The 25,633-nt window shown below is 38.0% G+C and overlaps 1 pseudogene; it reads right to left on the bottom strand.

Annotated features, from left to right (window-relative positions):
• Positions 1-23,389: 23,389 nt before the first annotated feature.
• Positions 23,390-25,099, bottom strand: LOC143597978 (UDP-glycosyltransferase 74G1 pseudogene; annotated as a pseudogene).
• Positions 25,100-25,633: the final 534 nt, after the last annotated feature.

Consider the following 25,633-nt stretch of genomic DNA (forward strand, 5'->3'; position numbering starts at 1 on the left):
AGGAGATACTATTCCGACGTCCCGACGACTGTCTCGAAGTGCGTGCCGTGAGGTGTTAGTGCCTCGAGAAACGTGCCAAAGTAAGGAGAAAGATTGTACGAGGAAGGAGTGTTGATCAAGCGGCGTAGAAGTGCTGCTCGAGTATCTAGGGATTTTTAAGCCAAGTAAAGGTAGGCATAATGCCCGACTAAAATAATAATAAAATATTATAAAGGCTTAATACCCTAAGTCAGAATTATACTCGATGCTTATGAAAAGAAAATAAATAACAAAGAATAGAAAAGAAAGAAATATAAAAGTGTATATATATATGTGTGTGTGTGATTATATATATAATTCTTTGTTATAAATATTATTTAAATAATAACGAGTATTCTTAAATAATAAAGAAAAGAATACGTTTCTTAAAGAAGAAGAAACGTAGGGTTTTTATAATAAACTAAAGGTTTATAAATATTACTTTTTAACTAAAGGTTTTAAACTAAAAGAATATTGAACTAAAGGTTCATTGAGATATATAAAGACTAAAGGTCTTAAGCCGGATTATATATCCGACTAATAAAAGTTATACTCGTACTATAGGTGCGAGATAGCAAGAGAAAGACTCACGGACGGTGTTGGAAGCCGATCCCACTTGAAAAGGTGAATACGCCCCACTTTTACAAACTTGTTTTCAAAACGAGTCAAACGTGTTATTTGTAAACCTTTACATGAGACTAAGTGTCTCTAAAAATATTATGAATAAGAGTAAAAGCCTAGCCCTCAGGTTGTAGTATACGTTTGTCTGGATCCTTACATATGTGGTTAAATGCGGTGGGCACGTCGCACCATGCTTGGTCACGACCTCCAGCAACGATGGGCCGAACCTAAGTACGTTCGAGTGAGACTGACCATGTGTATATTTATGGTACCTAAGTACGTCGAGACGCTGCGATGTCTTGCTGAGGTGACCTAGTGTAGAGACTCGAGTTTGTAATGATATTGTTTTAACTTTGTTATTCCTAAGCCAAGATGGGCCGAGGCTTGCGTAACCCTCGAGGGGTGACAAAGTAAAAGAAAATATTTTAGCGTCAGCATATTCACCAACAATCATTGCTGACGTATTTTATAACATTTTGCATGTAACCAAGATTAGAGCCTGAAAGACGAAGGGCTCAAGAATCCGATGGCTCAGATATTTTGTTTGAATATTAAAATATGATGTTTTTGTAAAACAAGTAAAAAAGTGAATGGAACTCTCGTTCCATCTTTTGTAATGTACATATTTAACTTTAAATCCACATGTTTTATAAAGTCTTCCGCTAATAACCCGTAACTCTGATTTATTTACAAATTTGATACCAACTGTTGGGTCGCACTCCTAGGCCTAAGATGGGGGTGTGACAGGTTGGTATCAGAGCCATCGATCTTAGCGAATTGGGTAAAACAATACCCAAGCTTCGATCCAAAGCATAGGAAAATAACTTACTTGTTTAATTGAATAAGGATAAGATTGGCTCGTAACCCTTTCTTTCCCTCTCTACATTCTAAACCACCCATTGAAGATGTCTTATGAAAAATTAATGGAGTATTATGATCGTGAAGCAAGAAGAGCAAGAAAATACTACAAAATTCCAAAAGACGTCATGAGTGAAGATTTATTTGAGGCTTTCTTCAGCCGAGACCAATACATTGAATGTCCCAAACCAATATACTTCCCTGGAACTGAGCAATGTCCAATTAAATTACCTGATAGCCCACCTAAACAAATAATCGAACAACCAAGGCACTCAAGCTACCATCCAGCAACAATGCCCATATACCATCCTTCCGAAATACCGACATACCACCCATCGGAGATCCCCATTTACCAACCATCGGAGATACCGCAATACTTTCCCATCGGATACTTAACAAATCCACACCCATCTTATGCCTTCCTTTCAAACTGACCAATCAAGGAAGAATCAAAATCCCCATCCTCCAACTGGATGCAATGCCACTCTGATCAACGAAGGTGGCGTACTGGAAGCTCCACTGCTCTCGAAGTCAATTCGCAACCCAACATGTAATAAGTCGGACTTTTCGACATCTATATCTTTATTAAAAACCCGACCCATTTGATGTTCGGTAAATTTTATCGCTTTATTGAGTTAATTACACTATTATTATATTTTTATATAATTAATTATATAAGACATATCTACAATTTTCATATTTTGGCAAAATTTACTATATACTAAACTTTTACCCAATAGTGTTTCCACCCTCAACCTCCAGGGACTAAAAATATAAATACTATATATATTATATTATTATTATTACTCGGATCCAGCCCTAACCCAAACCCGGTATCCTATTTGTGAACCCGATTAACAGTTGGAAAGCCTTGGCCCTCAATTCTCGCTAGAAATATGGAAATTGAATCAATAAACGCGTTATACTTTCCTATTGCGGCCTAACCGACGTGAATAATTAGGGAAACATGATCAAAGTATATTCGAATTGCTTATTTGTTGAGCCATCCATAACCTAGATTATCAATATACACAATCGATGCATCACAACTCAATTCATCACTCATACACGATCCTTATACCAGCGCCTACCATAGCCCCATATGTAATTAGATTTTCGTCGTTGTTTACATCGTGTTGTCGTTATTCATTGGCCGCCACCTGCTCGTTCTTTTAACCCATCATCAAGCATCCTAAGAGGTAATTGATTACAGCATTACGATCGTCATTGTACCTTAAACGAAAGCCCTAACCTAAAATTGATCAACAATCACGAATTAAATCGATTGATTGTTGTTAGGTTCATACCCAAACCTTGTTTAATCTGCTTCTGTATATAACTAATGCAAATCAGTTTTAATCGCGCATCACTGGTAGCCCAGTTGGTTAAACACCATGTATCACGGGGGCAGGTCGCGGGTTCGAATCCCTGCACCCCTGATTTTTAGTTGATGATGATTATTTTTCCTTCTAAACATTTAAGAATCATATTAATAATAATAATAATTAATTAAAACCATTTTTAATGAAAACCGACATATTAATCGATTACTTTTCCGAATCTTTGTTAAATATATATATATATATTTATTTATTTATGCATGCACGTATGTATATATTATTATTAATAAAATGATTAAAGGTTTTGATTTACAAAAGGGTTTCAGTTTATATATTTTAGAATATCACGTTAGTAACATATAGTATTTTATAAAAAGATTTATGATCAATATAATATTATTATCATTTATTATTTATAATGTTAATTTAATAAGAAATTTTATTTAATAATAAAGATGTACTATAATTAACTAAGTAAGTTATTTTATGTTTTGTATAACCTTTTTCATACTTTAAACAAGTGTTATAGTTAGTAAAATACGAAATCGGGTGAAACTAAAAGATCTATAAACTTAATACGTTTAAATAATATATCACTTAATAAAAATATTAATCATCAACTCTCAAATTCTATTTAATCCATCGACGTTGTATATTTATCTTCGTATTCTATTTTCCTTCTTAGGATATATCGTCAACGCATGATCCGCTTTCGCTATTTTTATTGTTATCTATCCACCCTTGTTCGTCTATTCAGGTGAGTACCACATTCCCCTATTTTACTTGTTTTCCACGTTTTGGGGACATATGCGTAAATATACTTTCTCATATATACTTATACTCAAAAACTGCAACTTTGTCTTATGTGTTAACAACTTATACCTTACTTGTTTATGTGCTTATTTGCTTTGTATGCTTCCGCATTCGGAGAGGTCCAACATAATCTCAGTCTAGTATGATCATACGCCAGTCGTTATAGCCTTTGTGCTTCTCGACATCTCAGTTATACTTGCTCATTTGGTTAATTTGTTATTCTCATATGACTTGTTGTAGCTACGTATTTTATTATATATACTATATGTACAACTAAACAGGTGTGTTGCTCACTCAACATGTGTTGTTGACAAAATTCTATTTTTAAACGTATATGCAGGTTATCGTAGAAATTTAATGCAGGTTGGTGAAGACTTAATGAAGAATTTAAGTTAGGAAAGATACAATCAAGAATTAAATTTGTAATTGTTGTTTGTTTAATAAGTTGTATTTTATACTTAAATTATTAAATCGAATTAAATAGATATTGTCATTTAAATAATGTTGCATGATAGTAACCTTTGAAAAGCTGTGAGCAATCAGTTCGCCCCGGCATTTCCGCCGTAGGTTGGGGTGTGACAGATTGGTATCAGAGCCGAAGGTTTAAGACAAGTCGTTAGTGGTGCCTTAGTAACATGATTAGGAGCCCCATACGTGCTTATTTGCTTACCTGATGTGTTCTAGTTGATTGTTTACATCTTACGTATTTGCCTTGCTAGATTTGTACTTATTTCACTATTTAATTAATTGTTTATTTTATTTGTCATGCACACACAATTCCGAAGCTACGCTTCACTCTCAAAATGTTTTATTACTCCGAGACTATGTCTCATTCTCAAAATATTTTATAACTTCGAGGCTATGCCTCAAATTTTATAATATTTTTATTATATGTTATTGGATTGTCTTTTATTGCCGGAAATTTCCTTATGAATTTCCTAGCTTTGTTTTTGCTCGTTTTCACTTAAAACTAGGGAGTGTGACAAGATTCCCCGCCATAGTGGAAATTTTCATGCGACTGACACTTTAAACGTTTAATGTAACCGGGTAAACGGTTACCCCTTTTATTGTGTTTTATTGTTTTTAAAATGTCTAGTCGGGTGCAAAACCCATGGGACGCCATGGACACGCCAACTGTACATTTGCACAATTTGTTATATTTGTGATATTTTGTTGGAATATTATCATCCGCGGTGATACACAAGATGTTTTAACTACTTGTGCTTGAGTTCGTTTATTCGTTAATTAAGTTGAGTCATTCAAATTGCCATGTAATGCTCACGGGAGGCCGACTAACACATTTATTTCGGTTTTGGTATGCTAATAAGTTGGGGAAACAAAATGCCATAGAAAGCTCATGGGAAACCCAACACCTCGAAGAACATTCGTTAATTATTTTATTTGTTTGATTTTATACGAACCAATTTATGATTTGACTTAACTATTTAATTATTCTATTATTAAACTATTCAATTCCTTATTTACTATATCATTTTTTTGAATCAAGATCTATTGATTCGATCTACTCATACACTCAAAACATTTTTATTCTCCTGATCGGATACAGACCCTTCATTCATCAAGACTCGGTTATCACGAGCTAACCAAAACAATTTACACTCATTAAAATCGGTTTTCACCTATTCATCTTATCACATTATTATAATGTCAATAACTTAACTAATTTAAATAATATAATACAAGTTAATACTCATGACATCATATACATAAACTATCAAACATATTTTCAGTATTCAACCTCAAAATGTTAGTTTGTTAAAACATGTCAAACTTTGATGAAACTCATTAACTCATCAAATTAACCCATTGATTTTCAATTTGGATTCTAACTTATCCTTAAGTTATGAATAAACATCAGCATAACATATTTAAGTTTCGTTTTACACAATAACTCATATGAAATCTACACAACTATCCAATCTTCTCATCAAATCACGTCTTTATTAAGCATAGAATGTTTTCTTAACATGAAACAACACCAATCATTTATTTTCTATAACCGCCTCATGGTTACATGTTTAGTCAAGGAGGTAACTCCTGCAATCTCTAAAATATAAACTCAATTTCTAAAACATAAATACAATCAATTCAATATTGTTCATTAACTTCTTCGTCAATAAATTCAATTCATTTACCCTTACTCAATCCCGTAACAACAACAACGGCAAGTCTAAAGATCAACTATATGCTGTCAATCAAGTTAACAGTCAATCTCAACAAAATCTTAGCGTCTCAAACCAGAAATTTTACGTCAAAATTCACTCGGTATTCTTCACTTACTATCACTGTTCAATTCAATCCTCATATCATTTTGTACCTAAAGTAATCATTTGATTATCTTGTTAATACTTTCCACGACTATGAAAATCTTAATCACCTACGCCATGTGTGTTCCCGACTCAACCATATTCATCAAGCTCAAAATTTCCAAACTTACTCTATTAAACCCTACTTTGCGACCTAATCAGAATATTTCAGTTCAATTAACTTCAGTTATTCAAATTTTTACAGATTTAATTAATTAAGTTATTTATAACTAAGTTTTTTAAAGAAGATGTTTTTGTCACTTTTATCTAAACATACTTTACCTTTCCCAATCATACATTATAATAAATCTTTACTCGATTTTTGGATTTACACAATTTCAATTCTAATAATTTATAAATATGTTCACCCAATACAATTTATCTTTTCAAAGACAACTGGTTGCAGCACTATACTTTCAAAGGATGTTTGAAAATTTTAATATTTTATCTGAAACAACTCAAAATAATAATAATAATAAAATAATAAAATCAAGTCATTTTTTTAGCAATATTTTACGTAATGTACTCCCATTCATCTTATAAACTTTTACTTTTAATCCTCATGACGCAATTCCTCACTTATTAAGAAAATAGTATTATTTTCACTTAATTAAACATTTTACTATTCTTATGATTCCCCAGTTTATCCCTCATCTTATAAACCCTCATTTTTGGTCCTCATTAGATGTCTCATTCAAGAAACCACCATCATCCTCGACGTCAATCGTTTGATTCTCACAACCACTGTATGGCTGCCTGTATCGCCAAAGAGATAGCTGCTATGATCCCTCGAATAGTGACCCAAATTTAGGACATCAATGCATCCGATTCAACTTTTCCCACAAATTCCTCCACTGGTGACTACAAACCATTTACCTCCACTCATCCTCACAACAAGAAACATAAACCTTGCCGCCACAAACCCTACCCACACGCAAGTCTCCTCAAACAAGAAACCTTACCTCGGTCCTTTTTCCGTCATGCTCCATTTGTAATCATCATCACTCGGTTAAATCCATATGTCGTCGCTGCATCCAATGTAACCGTTATGGCCATTTTGCTAACACATGTTGTTTCCCGCCTATTGCACAAGTTGTTCCGCAACAATCAACCCCTCATGCTCAACCTGACGTTCCTAATACCCGTGCTTGCTACCATTGTAAGAACCCAAATCACCTCCGTAATGCATGCCCTCAACTTACCCAAGCCCATAAAGCCCAATCTATGACTACACCATACTACTTGACCCATGCTTACCAAGCTCAAATCTATCAACCTCATGTCCCTCAAGCTCCTCCCATCAATCAAGGCCAACCTTACTTAACCCAACATTACCAGACCCCACAACCACAAGCTCAAGTTTAGCATACATACTTTCACCAACACAACCTTCTAGCTAACTGTTCAAGCTCACGTTATTCAAGCTACCCCAAATCAATCTACCACGACTGCTCAAGCCCTCATGGATCAACTCACCCAAGACGTTTGAGTTTAAAGGTTCAAAGTCATGCGCAACTGAAATTTTAACTACTAGAAGACTTCGCCGCTCGTCGTACTCTATCTTACCTGAATTTAACTTTTCTGCTCTGTATCGGCTATTTAACAAATTTAGAATTAACGTTTTTATGAATTTTTGAAGTACTAATTAAGATTTTCTATTTTATTGCCCCTCAAGTAAAGTTAAAGTTATCGAATGGTTGTTTTATAAAACTCCTCAATTTAAATAACCAAACTATAAACTTTTGTCTATATAAAAATGTCTCACTTAAAACTCATTTCTCTAAAGGATTTCTATTCTTAAAATTATATTTTCAAATGTTTTGTAAATCCACACGATGGGACGAACCATGTGGACCATCCGACGATCTAAATACTTATGGTCCGGAACATAATTATCAAAGTCCTCGCATAGAAACCATGATGCGTAAGATTGTGTGTCATAACATTGAATTGAAAGCGGTTGAGATAATGATACGAATGTAAAAATGATAAGGGCATGGTGGATACGCCGCTGGTACATCCTATATATAAGTGTTCTTATCGGATTTGCATTTAGAGCGTTGTTTTGACTATTCAAACTTCTGTACTATGATAAATTTTTAAAGTTTATTTAAAGTTTTCTTTTCCTCTGTACCTAATGGATTTGTTATGGTATCCTTTAATTTCGGGACGAAATTCTTTAAAGTAGGGAAGACTGTAACAACTCCGACTTTTCGACATCTATATCTTTATTAAAAACCCGACCCATTTGATGTTCGGTAAATTTTATCGCTTTATCGAGTTAATTAAACTATTATTATATTTTTATATAACTAATTATATAAGACATATCTACAACTTTCATATTTTGGCAAAATTTACCATATACTTAACTTTTACCCAATAGTGTTTCCACCCTCAACCTCCAGGAACTAAAAATATAAATACTATATATATTATATTATTATTATTATTCGGATCCAGCCCTAACCCAAACCCGGTATCCTATTCGTGAATTCGATTAACAGTTGGAATGCCTTGGCCCTCAATTCTCGCTAGAAATATGGAAATTGAATCAATAAACGCGTTATACTTTCCTATTGCGGCCTAACCGACGTGAATAATTAGGGAAACATGATCAAAGTATATTCGAATTGCTTATTTGTTGAGCCGCCCATAACCTAGATTATCAATATACACAATCGGTGCATCACAACTCAATTCATCACTCATACACCATCCTTATACCAGCGCCTACCATAGCCCCATATGTAATTAGATTTTCGTCGCTGTTTACATCGTGTTCGTCGTTATTCATTGGCCGCCACCTGCTCGTTCTTTTAACCCATCATAAAGCATCCTCTGAGGTAATTGATTACAACATTACGATCGTCATTGTAACCTAAACGAAAGCCCTAACATAAAATTGATCAACAATCACGAATTAAATCGATTGATTGTTGTTAGGGTTCATACCCAAACCTTGTTTAATCTGCTTCTGTATATAACTAATGCAAATCAGTTTTAATCGCGAGTCACTGGTAGCCCAGTTGGTTAAACACCATGTATCACGGGGGCAGGTCGCGGGTTCGAATCCCTGCACCCCTGATTTTTAGTTGATGTTAGGTATCTTGAGAAAATCAAGAACCAAGCTTCGTCAAGCTTTCCACCGTTTCAAGGTGTGATTCCAACTGAAGAAGAACAAGCCGATGAGATTCGTGAGCAAAATAAAACTGCTAAGACCATCTTCTACCTTGCATCCGACATGACTGAGGTCCCGTATCCTAAACCGAGGATTCTTTACGAGATGGTGACATTAGGTTACCGCGACCCACCTCCACAATATGGATACCCCGACGTAGTCCCGCAGTCATATGAAGAACACCTGGATCGCGCTCTGCACGAAACCGATGATTGGAGAAAGAAGGTGGTTGAGGAAGGGAAGAAAAAGAAGAAAATGGGAGAAAAGCTTATTCACAAGTGCAACAAATTGACGAGGGTTGTTAAGAAGTTTATGAAGTACTGAGAAGATGGTGATGATGGCATTTTTCAAGGAATGAAGTTTATGTGTTTTAACTAGTTTGTATGTTATGTGTGAAATGTAATGTAATAAGGATAGGAGTTTATATATTGTATGAACGATATATAAAGAATGTTGTAAAATAATATATATATATCATTTTATGATATATATATATATGTGTATGGTTAATAAAACTTGTGTTTTATAAAAGAAACATGTTAAAATTTCAGATAAAATGATTGAAAAAGAATACAAGATAAAAATGTCTCGACAAAGTGATAATCGAGAGGTCTCCCAAAAGGAAGCCGAAAAACGAGAAGAAAAAGGAAAAGGTCCCGAAAATGAACAAGAGGAACCGATTCCTGAGAAATACATGAAACAAATCCAAAGAATAGTAAAAGATGCCATAAGGGCTGAAACCGAAAATAGATCCCAATCTAGATAAACTAAACATTCTCACTCCATTAATCCTTCTCAAAAATCTATTTCAAAACCTCGTTCTAGACCCCCACTCATGGATGAAAGTGTACATGAATCGAACACTGATGGTGGGGTTCGACAAGAATTCAAGAGACTTAAAATTGGTGGGTGTTCATTCAAGGACTTTAAGTAATATGGGCCGAAAGAATTCCATGGTGAAAAGGGAGCCATCACAACCGTAAGGTGGCTTGAAGAGATGGAGACAATTGTGATTACAAGCAAGTGTTCTGATGAGGAGAAGATTCAATATTCTGCCCTGATGTTTAAAGGCGAGGCTTTAGAGTAGTGGAACACGTTAATCATGAGTAGAGGAAGAGAGGTGATGTACAACATGACTTGGAACGAGTTCAATGAGTTGCTGATGTCAAAATTCTGTTCGATGCACGAAACGGACCAAATCCAAACCAAATTCTTGGCTCACAAGGTTGTTGGAACAAACCTTCGTGCGTATAACACAAAATTTCACGAATATTGTCGTTTGGTACCCCAGCTGGTAACCTCGGAATCCAGCAAAGTTACACGTTACATTTGGGGACTACCACGAGAGATTCGTGACATGGTGAGGTCACACTTGCTACAAACTGCTGACTCCGTGATGGAGTTGGCTGGGTACTTGATGGGCGGAATGATCCGCAACAAAGAAGAGGATAAGAGGGTCGTGACAACACAAGACCCGAAGAAGGAAGGAAATACCCATTTCAAGGTAAAGGAGTTGACCAACGAAGGTCTGGCTTCAACCCCGGCATCCCACGATGCAAAGTTTGTAAGAAATGTCATAGGGGAAGATGCCATCTAACTCCACGACTTTGTGAATCATGTCACAAACCCGGCCATGCCACGACCGATTGTTGGAAGAAGAAGATGACTTGCTACAATTATAAGGAGATGTGACATCTTAGCTTTGAATGCCCCAAGAATAAACCCGCGACTGGTGGTGCGGGTGGTAGCGGTCAAAAGAGCGAGCCCAAGAAGGGCAATGCAAGAGTCTTCGTCTTGGATACTAAGAAAGCGGTCGACATGCCGGAAACCATTACTGGTACGTTCCTTGTTAACAACACTTATGCTAGAGTGTTGTTTGATTCAGGAGCCAATTTAAGTTTTATAGATTATAAATTTTGTAGTCTATTAAACGAACCTTTAATCAAACTTAATAAAACTCTAAGCGTCGAGACCGCTAATGGCGAAATTGTTAAAATCTCTGAAGCCTTAGAAAATGGAAAAATCTTATTAGCCGGTTACGTTTTACCTATTCAATTGTTACCAATGACTCTTGCTGGTTTTGACGTTGTATTGGGTATGGATTGGTTATCCGACAACCATGCTCGTATCCTTTGCGATAGCAAGACCGTTGAACTTCGAGCCCCTGATAAACGTACCATACGAATCGAAGGGGATAAAGACATTGGCCAAGTTAGCCTAATCTCCATGATAAGGGCTAAAAAATGTTTGAATCAAGGATTCTTAGCGTTCATGGCCTACGTCACCGAAGAATCAAAACCCAAAGAAATCAAAGACGTTCCTGTAGTTTCCGATTTTGTTGATGTCTTTCCCGATGAACTTCCTCGTATCCCTCCCGATCGTGAAGTAGAATTTAGGATCGATCTTATTCCTGGAACTGCTCCGATTGCCAAGGCTCCGTATCACCTAGCGCCAACCGAGATGAAGGAACTGAAGAATCAATTGGATCAACTTCTCAAAAAGGGTTTTATACGACCAAGTTCATCACCATGGGGAGCGCCGATACTATTCGTCAAGAAGAAGGATGGATCCATGCGTTTGTGCATTGACTACCGAGCTCTCAATAAAGTCACAATCAAGAATTGTTATCCACTCCCTCGTATCGATGATCTGTTCGACCAATTTCAAGGTGCTAGCTTCTTTTCAAAAATCGATCTTCGTTCCGGTTATCACCAACTCAAGGTCCAATCCGAAGACATTCCAAAGATCGTGTTTTGAACAAGGTATGGCCATTATGAGTTCACCGTTATGCCATTCGGACTTACTAATGCGCCAGCCGCGTTCATGGACATGATGAACCGAATCTGTAAGCCTTACTTAAATAAATTTGTGATCGTTTTCATCGACGACATACTTATTTATTCTAAGTCTAAGGCTGATCATGAAGTCCATCTTCGAACCTTACTTGAAAATCTTAGAACCAAGAAGTTGTACACCAAGTTCTCGAAATGCGTGTTCTGGTTGCCCAAGGTGCAATTTTTTGGTCACATCATCAACGTTAACGGTATTCAAGTGGACCTCGCTAAGATTGAAGCTATCTCTAAATGGGAGATCCCAAAGTCGCCAACCAAGATTCGAAGTTTCTTGGGATTGGCCGCTTATTACCGTAGGTTCATCGAAAACTTTTCCCGAATCGCTGTTCCCCTAACTTTGTTAACTCGTAAGAACATCGAATATGAATGGGGGACAAAGTAACAAGAGGCGTTCGATATACTTAAACAAAAGCTTACCCAAGCTCCTATACTGGCCTTGCCAAAAGGTATTGAAGATTTCGTTGTCGTTTGCGATGCGTCTCATTCCGGCTTGGGATGTGTACTGATGCAACGCAAGAAAGTTATCGCTTACGCCTCTCGTCAACTCAAAGTGCACGAAAAGAACTATACGACTCACGATCTAGAGTTAGGCGCCATAATCTTTGCACTTAAGATATGGAGGCACTATCTCTATGGAGTAAGATTTATCGTGTACACCGATCATAGGAGCTTAAAACATATCTTTGATAAAAAAGAGCTCAACATGCGTCAACGACGACGGATGGAGACATTCATTTACTACGATTGTGAGATTGTTTACCATGAAGGCAAAGCCAACGTCGTGGCTGATGCCTTAAGTCGCAAGGAACATGAGAAGCCCAAAAGAGTTCGAGCGTTGCGCCTAGAACTCCAAATCAACCTCTTTGAACAAATCAAATCCGCGCAAACACAAGCAATCAATGAAAACCAAATCTCCGATGAAAAACATAACGGCACCATTGACTCGCTAGTCAAGGGTGACGATGGTATCCTTAGACTCGGTAATAGGATTTGGGTACCAATCGTTGGAGACTTGCGCGAGAAAATTTTGAACGAGGCTCACAAATCCAAATACATTATCCGGGAAGCGATAAAATGTACCATAACCTCAAAGCAAATTATTGGTGGAATGGAATGAAAAGGGATGTCGCTTCGCATGTTGCGAAATGTCTTACTTGTTTGAAAGTCAAGGCTGAACACCAAAAGCCTTCGGGACTACTCCAGCAACCCGAACTTCCCGTATGGAAGTGGGAGTTAATTACTATGGATTTCATTACCAAACTCCCTAAAATGACGCGTCAACATAAAGCTATTTGGGTAATTGTGGATCGCTTAACAAAATCCGCACACTTCATACCCATCAATGAATCGTACTCAATGGATAGATTAGCGCGTATTTATGTGAACAACATCGTTGCTTTGCATGGAGTACCGCTATCTATAATCTCTGATCGAGATAGTCGTTTCACGTCTCACTTTTGGAAAAGCTTCCAACAAGCACTTGGTACGAAGTTAAACCTTAGCACCGCCTATCACCCACAAACTGATAAGCGAAAGGACAATTCAAACGTTGGAAGATATGCTCTGCGCATGTGTGATAGACTTAGGTGGAAGTTGGGATGACCACTTACCCCTAATGGAATTCTCGTATAACAATAGTTATCACACGAGCATTCAGGCCGCACCATTTGAGGCGTTATATGGTCGAAAATGTAGGACGCCCGTGTGCTGGTCTGAAATCGGAGATAACCAATTATCTGGACCCGAAATAGTCCAAGAAACCACCGACAAAGTTATTCAAATCCGAGAACGACTTAAGATAGCACGTGATCGCCAAAAGAGTTACGCCGATTTCCATCGTAAGCCGTTAGAGTTTAACGTTGGCGACAAAGTTCTTTTGAAAGTATCGCCATGGAAAGGCGTAGTTCGCTTCGACAAGAAATGAAAGTTAAGTCCTCGATTTGTCGGACCCTTTGAGGTATTCGAACGAATTGGTATCGTCACATATCGTTTGCGACTACCTGAGGAAATGCAAGGGATACACGATGTATTCCATGTCTCAAATTTGCGAAAATGTCTAGCCGATGAATCTCTTTCAATGCCATTAAAAGATGTTGAAATTGATGAAACCTTAAAATTCGTAGAACGTCCAATCCAAATCGAAGATTCAATATTTAAGAAACTTAAAAGACGAACCTTGAAAATCGTTAAAGTAAAATGGGATTCCCGATGAGGACCCGAGTATACTTGGGAACTCGAGTCCGAAATGAGAAAGAAATACCCCCACTTATTCTCGTGAAGCAATCTCGAGGACGAGATTTATTTCAAGGTGGGGAGGATGTAACATCATGGAAATTTCGAGCCAAAAATGTCAACTTTCCAAAGTCTAAAGATCAATTCTGCCAATTTCCAAACTCCAAGGTTAAAAAGGAAAATTCTGAATTCATGTCCTATCGCGCTACGCGACCAGACAAAAGATAGGCACATCGCGTACCGCGATGGGGCTTGGTCAAAGCTTCTGGAAGTGGTCAACAGCGATACGCGGTTGCTATTAAGCCTACGTCATCGCGTATCGCGATGACGTGGCCTGACACGTCTGACACATTCTCGCCACGTGTCCACACCGGTCGTCACGTGTCCCGACACGTGGCAACACGTGGAACACACGTGGCGGACCGTCTGCCACGTGGCGACACGTGGCAGACCTACTTTGTGACTCACCAGACCTACGTCGCGCTACGCGACGGGTGCACAGGAGCCCTTCGCGTACCGCGATGGGATCCCAGATTTTGCCTATAAATAGCATGTCCGAGATCTCATTCAAGGCACACAAATTCAGTTATACTTTCTCTCTCTAACATCTCTCTACACCTCGAAATACGTGCCACCGATCCACCTCAAAAATCGTGTCCGATTCCTCGATAAGCGTGCCATACCTCAATACTCGTGCAATTCCCCGACGACGAGTATATCAAGAAGGCGATATTATTCCGGCGTCCCGACGATTGTCTCGAAGTGCGTGCCGTGAAGTGTTGGTGCCTCGAGAAACGTGCCATAGTAAGGAGAAAGATTGTACGAGGAATGAGTGTTGATCAAGCGGCGTAGAAGTGCTGCTCGAGTATCTATGGATTTTTAAGCCAAGTAAAGGTAGGCATAATGCCCGACTAAAATAATAATAAAATATTATAAAGGCTTAATACCCTAAGTCGGAATTATACTCGATGCTTATGAAAAGAAAATAAATAACAAAGAAAAGAAAAGAAAGAAATATAAAAGTGTATATATATATGTGTGTGTGATTATATATATAATTCTTTGTTATAAATATTATTTATATAATAATGAGTATTCTTAAATAAGAAAGAAAAGAATACGTTTTTTAAAGAAGAAGAAACGTAGGGTTTTTATAATAAACTTAAGGTTTATAAATATTACTTTTTAACTAAAGGTTTCAAAGTAAAATAATATTGAACTAAAGGTTCATCGAGATAAATAAAGACCAAAGGTCTTAAGCCGGATTATATCCGACTAATAAAAGTTATACTCGTACTATAGGTGCGAGATAGCAAGAGAAAGAATCACGGACGGTGTTGGAAGCCGATACCACTTGAAAAGGTGAATACGCCCCAGTTTTACAAACTTGTTTTCAAAACGAGTCAAACGTGTTATGTGTAAAACTTTACATGAGACTAAGTGTCTCTAAAAACATTATGAATAAGAGTAAAAGCCTTGCCCTCAGGCTGTAGTATACGTTTGTCTGGATCCTTACATATGTGGTTAAATGCGGTGGGCACATCACACCACGCTTGGTCACGACCTCCAGCCACGATGGGCCGAACCTAAGTACGTTCGAGTGAGACTGACCATGTGTATATTTATGGTACCTAAGTACGTCGAGACGCTGCGGTGTCTTGCTGAGGTGACCTAGTGTAGAGACTCGAGTTTGTAATGATATTGTTTTAACTTTGTTATTCCTAAGCCAAGATGGGCCGAGGCTTGCGTAACCCTCGATGGGTGACAAAGTAAAAGAAAATATTTTAGCGTCGGCATATTCACCAGCAATCATTGCTGACGTATTTTATAACATTTTGTAGGTAACCAAGATTAGAGCTTGAAAGACGAAAGGCTCAAGAATCCGATGGCTCGGATATTTTGTTTGAATATTAAAATATGATGTTTTTGTAAAACAAGTAAACAAGTGAATGGAACTCTCGTTCCATCTTTTGTAATGTAGATATTTAACTTTAAATCCACATGTTTTATAAAGTCTTCCGCTAATAACCTGTAACTCTGATTTATTTACAAATGTGGTACCAACTGTTGGGTCGCACTCCTAGGCCTAAGATGGGGTTGTGACACCACATGACCACGTCGCCGGGAACTACCACCATGAATCATGGATTCCATGTCCTGCCGCTGGAATTTTCGCCGGAAAACCAAACAGTGATCGGAAAACCTAAAAATACTTACTGGATATAACTAAGCTTAAACCGTTTCACCATCTTGACCCCAAATAACTCTCCCACTGCTTCAAATCACCATAAACCAAAAGCCAAGGATTAGAATCGGTTCTAATAACCAACAATCAACTAATATACGATTTAACGACAATAAACTAACCTCGAATTAAAGTATATCGGCCTCGAATTACCCTTGATATAAATGGAATCGAATGGGAAGTGGGAGGAGAAGTATCGGTCCGCTGGTGGGGTGGTAAGGTTCTGCACAAACCCTAGAGATAAAATATCTATTTGAGATTTATATGTAACCCGTTTTGATGATGTGGGTACCTAGACCCGTGAAAGAACCCATGATACGCGGAATTTAAAGGATGGAATGAATGAGAAACTAGTACTCACGAATGGAGAAATCCGGTGGCACGAGAGGGGTGGGGGTCGAGTGACGTGAGGCCTCCAAATGTATGCAATTTATATATATACAATTTCAGGGGTCGGTTGGTATTCCCACTTGTACCCTCCGCTTTGCAATTTGTTCTATCAATCTCTGCATACACAAGGTGTCTGGCCAGCTGCACAGTACCACCTCTTATCGCCGCTACCACGTCTCGCAACCACTGTCATGTTGCTCTTCCACTCTGTCTATGTCTCCGATTTTGAATATTTGATGTTGTGCGGCGTTTTGTAGCTCCGATTGACTGTTGTTGGTTTCCGTTTATAGGAGACGGCGGTTAACTTCCGTGGCTCCGATTGAGAATATATGCTAGGGGTTGGCAGTTGCTATGGCGGTGGTGGAGGTACTGCTGTGATGTTAGGCAACAACCGTCTTCTCTCTACTTCATCGCTGGTTGCTACCGTTTCCTTCAAATTCGTTCAGTCTAAATCGTTGCAGGAATGTTGGTTTTTATTTATGGGTTTAAAATCTGTTGGTTTGTGCTTATTCGTGTTGTACCTGATGGTTTATGCATTAGGGTTTTTACTGTTGGCTTTAGTCGGTTGTACCTACACTGTTGATGCGGTGATGCTCGCCTGAGCCCTCTATTGTGAAACTTTGCTATTGATGATAAGACTTCGCAATGACTTTGAATTGATTGGAAGAGAGGTGTGAAAACTTCAATGTTGACAACTATTTAAAACAAAATTTGGCTATTACTGCTGTATATGAATTGAGGTAATCCTGATCCAGGCCAGCTCATGTAAATAAAGTTATGCTCGGCTTCTTCTTATGGCTTCCTAAGCTTCGGATGGGTTGGGCCGGGTTGCCTATTGCTAGAACCATCCTCAAACTAAGAGTTTAGGGTTTTAATCAATCGAGAGCAGGCTCAAGATGAACTCGAAAAGGTACAACCCAATTCGTTACTTCTGAATTATATATGCAAATCATGTTCATTCTTAAAAAAATTTTAGTGCTTTTGTTAGAAATAAATCTGTTATGTGTGATTAATCATTTATAAGAAAAAGGTATGTCTTTATTGTTGATTATTCTAATTATAAAACCTCACACAGGAGCAACATCGACGATGGATGGTGGCGGAGTTGTATCTGCTACGACTGGCCGTCTTCATCAGCGTTACGAGGTCGGTTGTCACTCATCACCGGGTATACTATTCCCCTTTAAATTAAAATACAATCAAATATACATATACATCTTATGATACCAATTCTTTCTCCAAAAATTTCGATTGTTGATGAAAATTAGGGTTCATATTGAATTGATGCCTATCATGTCTGTGTTTGATTTTTAATTTCAATTGTAAGTGCATTCCCTTCGGTTTAACATAGCGCATCTGATAAGATTGTGGAGGTGTTGCTGATCTACTCTACAAGGTACCAGTTTTTTAGTTAATTATTATTGGAAATATATACCATATGTTATGCTAACGTAGACAAATCTCTAACACTAAGTAGTGTCTACTTAAATAATCCCATATACTTTCAAAACAGTTTATTGTTGTATCAAAACTGAATGAGTAGATAAAATGCTTTAACATGATCTTTAGTGTTTTATTTAGTTGGTGATTTAGTTAAAATACTTATAACTTGATTTTTAGTGTTTTATTTAGTTGGTGATTTTTATGTATAGGGGGAATGCGATAATGATGAAATTGTTGACGAAGCGGTGACACGTGAGGCATTGGAAGAGACTGGTGTTTGACGGGAATTAATGGTGAGTTAAAAAACATAAGCTTAGTTGTTATCTTGGTGTATGGAGTTCGTGATGTAGTCCAGTATTTGAGATAACTATTTGTGTGTTTTGATAGGCCCGTAAAAGTGTTGGCACGATTATGCCTGTCTTCTCAGTTGATGTAACTCACAGTTCGTCAACTTTAAGTCAACCGATAAGGAATCTGTTTCAAAGTGATTGGAGTGTTTTCGTTGCTTCATTTCATGTTAATTGAGTAATGTGTTGTGTTGCTGATTTACAACTGTAAAAATGTTAGATCAACTTAGGGGGTGTTTGTTTTTTCTTCAAACATCTTCAAAGGAGCTAATGTCTGCAGGCGCGCAGACATTACCCTTGAAGACTGTTTGTTTTTTTTCTTAAAACAGATCTGAAGTTATCTTCTTTCATCTTAAAAGAAAAGCAAGGAAATCTTGCTTAAAACATCTTCACAAAAAAACCCTACTCTTCTCCCTTTGCAGCCACCCTCTCATCCACTGCTCCTACCACCGTCCGCCAACACCACCACCCACCGTACGCCGCCACCACCACCCCCGTACCCCGCCGCCACCGTCCACCACCATCCACCGCCACCACCACCGTCCACCACCCACCATCCATCACCACCACCGTCCACCACCCACCATCCATCACCACCACCGTCCGCCACCACCACCACCATCCATCACCGCCACCACCACCATCCATCACCCACCACCACCACCATCCATCACCGCCACCGCCACCACCACCGTCCACCACCCACCATCCATCACCACCACCGTCCACCACCCACCATCCATCACCACCACCGTCCGCCACCACCACCACCATCCATCACCACCACCGTCCACCACCAACCAAAACCATCCATCACCACCACCCATTGTCCACCACCACCATCCACCGCCACTACCCACCGTCCGCCGCCACTACCACCATCCACCACCACCACCTTCCACCACCCACCAAAACCAAATCGGCATGGAAAGCAAAGACTAAAAACTAGATGTAACTTGAATAAATGACTTCTATCTTGTGAGATAAGTTTGACAGTTATGCAGACAGTATCAGCTTATAAAAACAAACAGTCTTATATTTTCAGCTTGCAGATCTTCAGATCACATCTTCAGTTGCAGACATGAAAACAGATGAAATCAGCTTGCAGACAGTTTATGTCTGCAAAAACAAACAGCACCTTAGATGGCCTTGATCCATTCTTTAAAGATTCATGTACATGGTACAATGACCAAAGAGGTTTACTTAGAAAGCTAAGCCTAAACATTTTTTTATTACTTTCTATAAATGGAAGCTTTATAAAGAATAGTAATTGTTTTTGATGGCCCGTTCGGTGGTCCACAACAACCCTTAGCATTCGGGCTGTGGACATACCTTGAAGTTCAACTCAAGAGTTAAGGTATCGCTTTTTGTTCGATGTCAATTTTTTCATTATTTTCGGTTTAAATTGCTGGTGAGTTTCTTATAAAGTCCTCTTTTTTAGGTTTTCGTTTGCATAAGACGGGCCAACATACGACTGATTTTGTGTGGCTTGGCGCTGCTTGGACTTGCGGACAAGAGGTTTACGAATCAAGTTCAGTGCGAAGCCTTTGATGAAAATGAAGTTATTACTTTGCTTTGATTTGCGGTTATGAAATTTGACCTTTGGCTTTGTACTTAGCTTAGTGGTGATAAAGCGTGTAGAGGTTTCGTTTTAGTATATAATGAAGTTTCTAACATTAATGTGGGGGTTAATCGTCATTTAAACACCGCCGCATCGCGGCGTGTCAACATACTAGTATAATAACAATTTCAGGGGTCGGTGGGCTTCTTGGTTTGTACATTCTGCTGGTTTGTGTGTACAGTTGTTGTAGAATGTTGATCTTACACGTGTGTTGTACCTTTTCCACGTATCATATCTTCCTTTGAATTCATCAGTTCACCTTGCTTCTCTCTCCTCCATCTCTGTTGTTTCTCTCTCTATCTTACCGACTCTCTCATTTGTTGAGAGATCACACACAAGGTTAGGTTATCGGCTTATACACCCACCGTTTGCGATTGTGTATGGCGGTTACGGAACTGGACGGTGATTTTTAATAGATAGAGAGAACATGGAGAGAAATTGAGAGTTGTAGATAATCTTGCCGGTGGCTTTCCGGTCGTCTATGGCGGCGACGGAGCTACAACTTGCAGCGCTCTGTATGTCTCTTATATGTTGTTCTCTCACCCTATGATGATGACACTATGGATGCTGAGCTAGGATGATGAGATCTGCTACCTATCTAATGCATTGTCCCTGTAGCATGATTCTAACTACCGCCCGTTTGGACATAACCCTTTGACAATATATCATCACAAAATAAGTTATCAGCCTTTTCTTTTATAATAGTAGATCACTGCCTGAACTTAGATCCAGCATGCATTGCTTTTGTGACTTGAACTGCTTGAAGAATGTGTGGGCAGCTTCGTGGGTGTTCTTGAGTGCATCTTAATCAAAAGTTTTACATTGCTGCTGCTGCCGCCGCCAGATTATGAATGTGTTGGTACAAATAAGTTAAAATATGGGGTCGTTAGTCTCCGGTCGGTGGAAAAACATTTTTGTCGAAAAATTCAACATTTTTTGTTAAAAACTCAACCTGAACACCACCACCACCACTTGAACACCGCCTTTGATCACCACCACCACTGCCACATCACCGCCACCACTAAACATCCACCACCAACAGTAACATTTATCACCATCACCAACACCACCACCATCGGAAACCTTCTGCGTGTTAGGGATTTGTCTGGTTCACAACCAATCAGACCAACGAACAATTGTTTATCAGTGTTGTCGGAGCTCTAGTTCACCTTCTAAGTGGTTAGATGCTCACTAGATTTTCCTCAACCGGTTTCCAATCACCATCACAAAGATTGTGTGACCCTCTTTTTCTACCACTGATGACTCTGACGGTGGTTCTTGGGTTCCGGCAACGTCAGTAACTGAGGTTTTTACTAGAAAAAAGTTATTGGCCCAATCTTATGCTAAAAATAGGTTTGGGATGAAAAGATTGAGTTACCTCGCCAAAAAGGAGTTTTTTAGTAACTAGAGACTAATGGAGTTAATCTTCTGTTATTCATGGCTTGTTGGGAACAAATAAGTTAAAATATGGGGTCGTTAGCGGCCAAATCGTTAGTCAGGAATGTTATTCTCAATAGTCCATAGTTAGGATTATTATAATCCAATTTTTATATAAAAAACTCGTAATTCACCAAGCATTGATTTCAACAACAAAGATCGAGCTCCAAAGAGGAGTTTTCTATGAATTATATGGAGGCCCAAATCTATCTTCAATAAGTTTTTATTCATGTGAGTTTGCCATATTTTTCCTAATTCGAAGCCCCAAATATAGTAATGGAAGTTATCCTGGTTTCCATATCACCGTCGAAGCACAAGCCACAACATCCTCGCAATACACAATCACCCCGTAAATATTTTATTGATGAAGATATCATTTTAAACCAAAAGTCGAGAAAAACACATTTTAGAGGACGAACCACAGTTGGCGGACCATTGACGGTGCAGCCGAGTGAGTCAGCGCCACGTGTCACATTTTGATGCTCCTTATCTGCCACATCTCTTCATTGGGTTGATTTCTACATGGGTAAGCATCAGACCATCAGTTAAAACGGTCCTATGCCCTTCTCCATTCCTTCGACACTTGTGATAGCGGTTTGTCAGCATATTTACCTTTTTAGTCATTGGACTTTCAATATTTAGCAAAATTGGTTCAAAATTTGCTGAGATGTTACAACAAGCGCATAATACAAGGCTCTCGCCAACACAATGGTTGAATTAACCTTGTTAAAAGCATTGCTAAAAGAACTTGGGGCTTACACAAAATATGCACCAACCCTTTAATAATTAATGTGATAAATTTGTTGCAACTTATCTTGCTGCAAATTCAGTTTCTCATGCAATAAGAAAGTATATTGAAGTTGAGTATACGGGTATAGTTCATATCCATAGACGATCGAATTTCAGACATCCTTACAAAACCGTAACCAACCCATAGAATTACATCTTTACGCTCCAAGCTACCGTCGTTCCCCAACCTTAACTTACCGGGGAATATTAGGCATAAGACAATTAGACAAATTATAGAGGCAACATTATGTGAATATGGGTTAATTATATAACCCCATATCTTGTACAAACCCTAAATGCAATTATTATAGAAAACACCATTTATAGATACAATTATTACACACAATTGTTTTTTTGAAAAGCTAAATATTATTGCACAATATGATGATTGAACTCTTGACCACAAAATTCACACTTAAAACACCTTAACACCCCCCCCCCCCCCCCCCCCAATAAAGTGGGAATGGCTATTACACACACTTAAGAGTTTGTTTTAATAATGTATAAATTTTAACCAAATATTTAACATGACAACCTAATTAAGTTCCTAACAAGATAACTACCATCAGTGTCCAATTTGAAGCAATAAAAACTAAACCTAAGTTCATGACAAAATAACACATGTTTAAGAGTTTAAACAAGGAAATGAACATAAACATAACTTACAGCCATAAAATAAATAATGATTTTATATTACATACCCTAGGGTAACAAGTGAAGCAAAGAGACGCTGAATTGCAGCGAAGAGAACTTGAATCAGAGGAAAATGTAAAACATTTACCACCCAAGACACCAAAAGTTAAAACAACCTATGAAATCATCAACATTTAAGAAATATTACAAACCAATCTTACATCTAATTAGAATTCAGATACTTAATACATCAAAATTACAAATTCATCTATATCCTTGTCTGAGCTCCCACCTTCATCAACGGCAGCTTTAGCCAATTCTCTCCATTTTTCCGCGTTCTTCCATGCTATTACTCCTCTCTCATCCCCCATAATCATCTTTATACATGACACTAGATTTCCTCTTCTCACTATCCTGTTCTCTTCAACCATAACTCTTACTCCAATACCTCAAATTTCATCTAGGCACTTAGCAGTTGTAGTTTGATCTGTCCATTGTGGCATTCCATTGACAATGAACTCCCAAACTAATTGCTTCGATAGTTTAGTTAAACCCACAATGTGTAACAAAGCATCCAATTATCTACAGCATTCCACAACCAAACCCTTTCTGGATAACTTTTGGTCCACAGATTCTTTTGGGAGTTTTTCCTTTTCTTCAGACCTAACAACCCACAAAAAATTAACATTGCTATCACTCAATCCCCATGCAAGTTCTTCCATTTGTTCATGTCCAAGTTGTGCCATGCTCCCGAAGGACAAGTATACAATTGACTTCTTCGGCTTATTGTCTAGCTAATTCATGCACTCATCATGATTACCCGTAATCTTTATCATCTTACAAGTTGTTTGTCAAGGTACATGGATGGAATTTTTGACCCGATTACCTTTAAATTCTACATCTTTTCATCCACTCTATCACCTAAAAGTTTTATAAAAAAATCAACAATACATTGAGTAAACACTACAATACATATGTTAAATACACTAAAAGAAAGAGATGAAAGAACAATGAATTAAAATCCACCTTGGCCCCACTGTGCTTGGTCAATATTAGCAAACTTATTGAACACAGTCTCAGACCACCCGGGGTATGGTCCATAATTGTGTACAAAAGATGGAGTCTCCCAACATTCAAGCTGTGGCAACCCCGGAACCGAAACCAGTCCACCCGGTGGCAAAGGAATCAAACCCTTGTGAACATGATAATATATGGTATTTACACCACAAGATTGAGTGAAAAAAGAACCACCATTGATGTCAAATTCCATAGCCACATACAAAGCCCAAGAACTGAAGGAATCATGATGATTGCATCAATGGTGTTTCTCTAACTTTGAAGCTTCTTGATCAGATCAGCTAATGATTTGGATCAAACTTCTTTGAATGTTTTGAAGTAGGATTCGGGGCTATTCGCACTCGCGTAACGCATTCGTCAAAACCGTCAAAAATCGCTTGGATTTCAATGGTGGTTGTGTTGTTCTTGTGGAAGAGGTTTGTGTTTAAGAGGTAGATGGTAGTAACAAGTGTTGTTTTGACACCTTTGGAGAGTAACCGTTTACCAAACTGGATGAGAGGGGTTATATGGCCTTGAGCAGGGAATGGGAGAGTAGAACATGTGGTGATTTGTTGATCTTATGTGTTCTGCCATGGCTAAGGTTGTGATAGTTGGAGGTTAGTGGTTTGATTTGTAGGGTTTTATTTGTGTAAAATTTCTTATAGGTGTCTCCATGGTTGTAAAAATCGCGCCTAGGCGCCGAGTACTCAATGAGTAATCCCCGCCTAGGCCGAATTCTCGGTGAGCCATGTCCGAGTACTTACCGACTAAGGCCTATTACTCCCAAATCCCCATTCAGCCGTCTAGGATCTGCTTAGCGACTTTTGCAATCTTAGTTGTCTCCCATGATATGATCTGATTTTGTTTGTCTATTATGATTTTATACAATACTCCATAGTAAGTTAAATTTGGTATTGTGTATGATATTAAATAGGGGAAAGTGAATACGATGATATCACACATCCAACCTTAGACGGAAAACCTTTCAAAACTACTTTTTTTATTAAAAGTTACCAAAATTAATTTGAAATGCACCTATCCCTTACTATTTTGTTCAGATTAATTAAAAAATAAAAAGTAATTAACAACTAGAATTAATTTTAATTACTTTTTATTAATTGAGGTTGATAACAATTAAAAACCAAACCCAAAAGTGTTATATTTCAATTGAAACTGCAAGAACTAATACAATTATTAAGTATGAATATATTTGTGATTTAAGAATTCCAATTTTGCGAATGCGAGAACTATCCAATCTAGATTGGCTTTCTCCTACATATCTAATCATAGATTGGCCAAGACTACGTTTTTATTGCTCAACTGTGAAGAGCCGTGAGGAATTCCCCCAAAAAAAGTAAAAGATATGGAGATTTCCAACTAATTTTGGTAACTTTTAATCAAAACGATGTAGTTTTGTACAACTACTTACA

The sequence above is a fragment of the Bidens hawaiensis genome, unplaced genomic scaffold (assembly GCF_021521415.1).
Source record: "Bidens hawaiensis isolate Kalapana, Puna unplaced genomic scaffold, B.hawaiensis_p1.1 tig00049353_1, whole genome shotgun sequence".
Lineage (NCBI taxonomy): Eukaryota > Viridiplantae > Streptophyta > Magnoliopsida > Asterales > Asteraceae > Bidens > Bidens hawaiensis.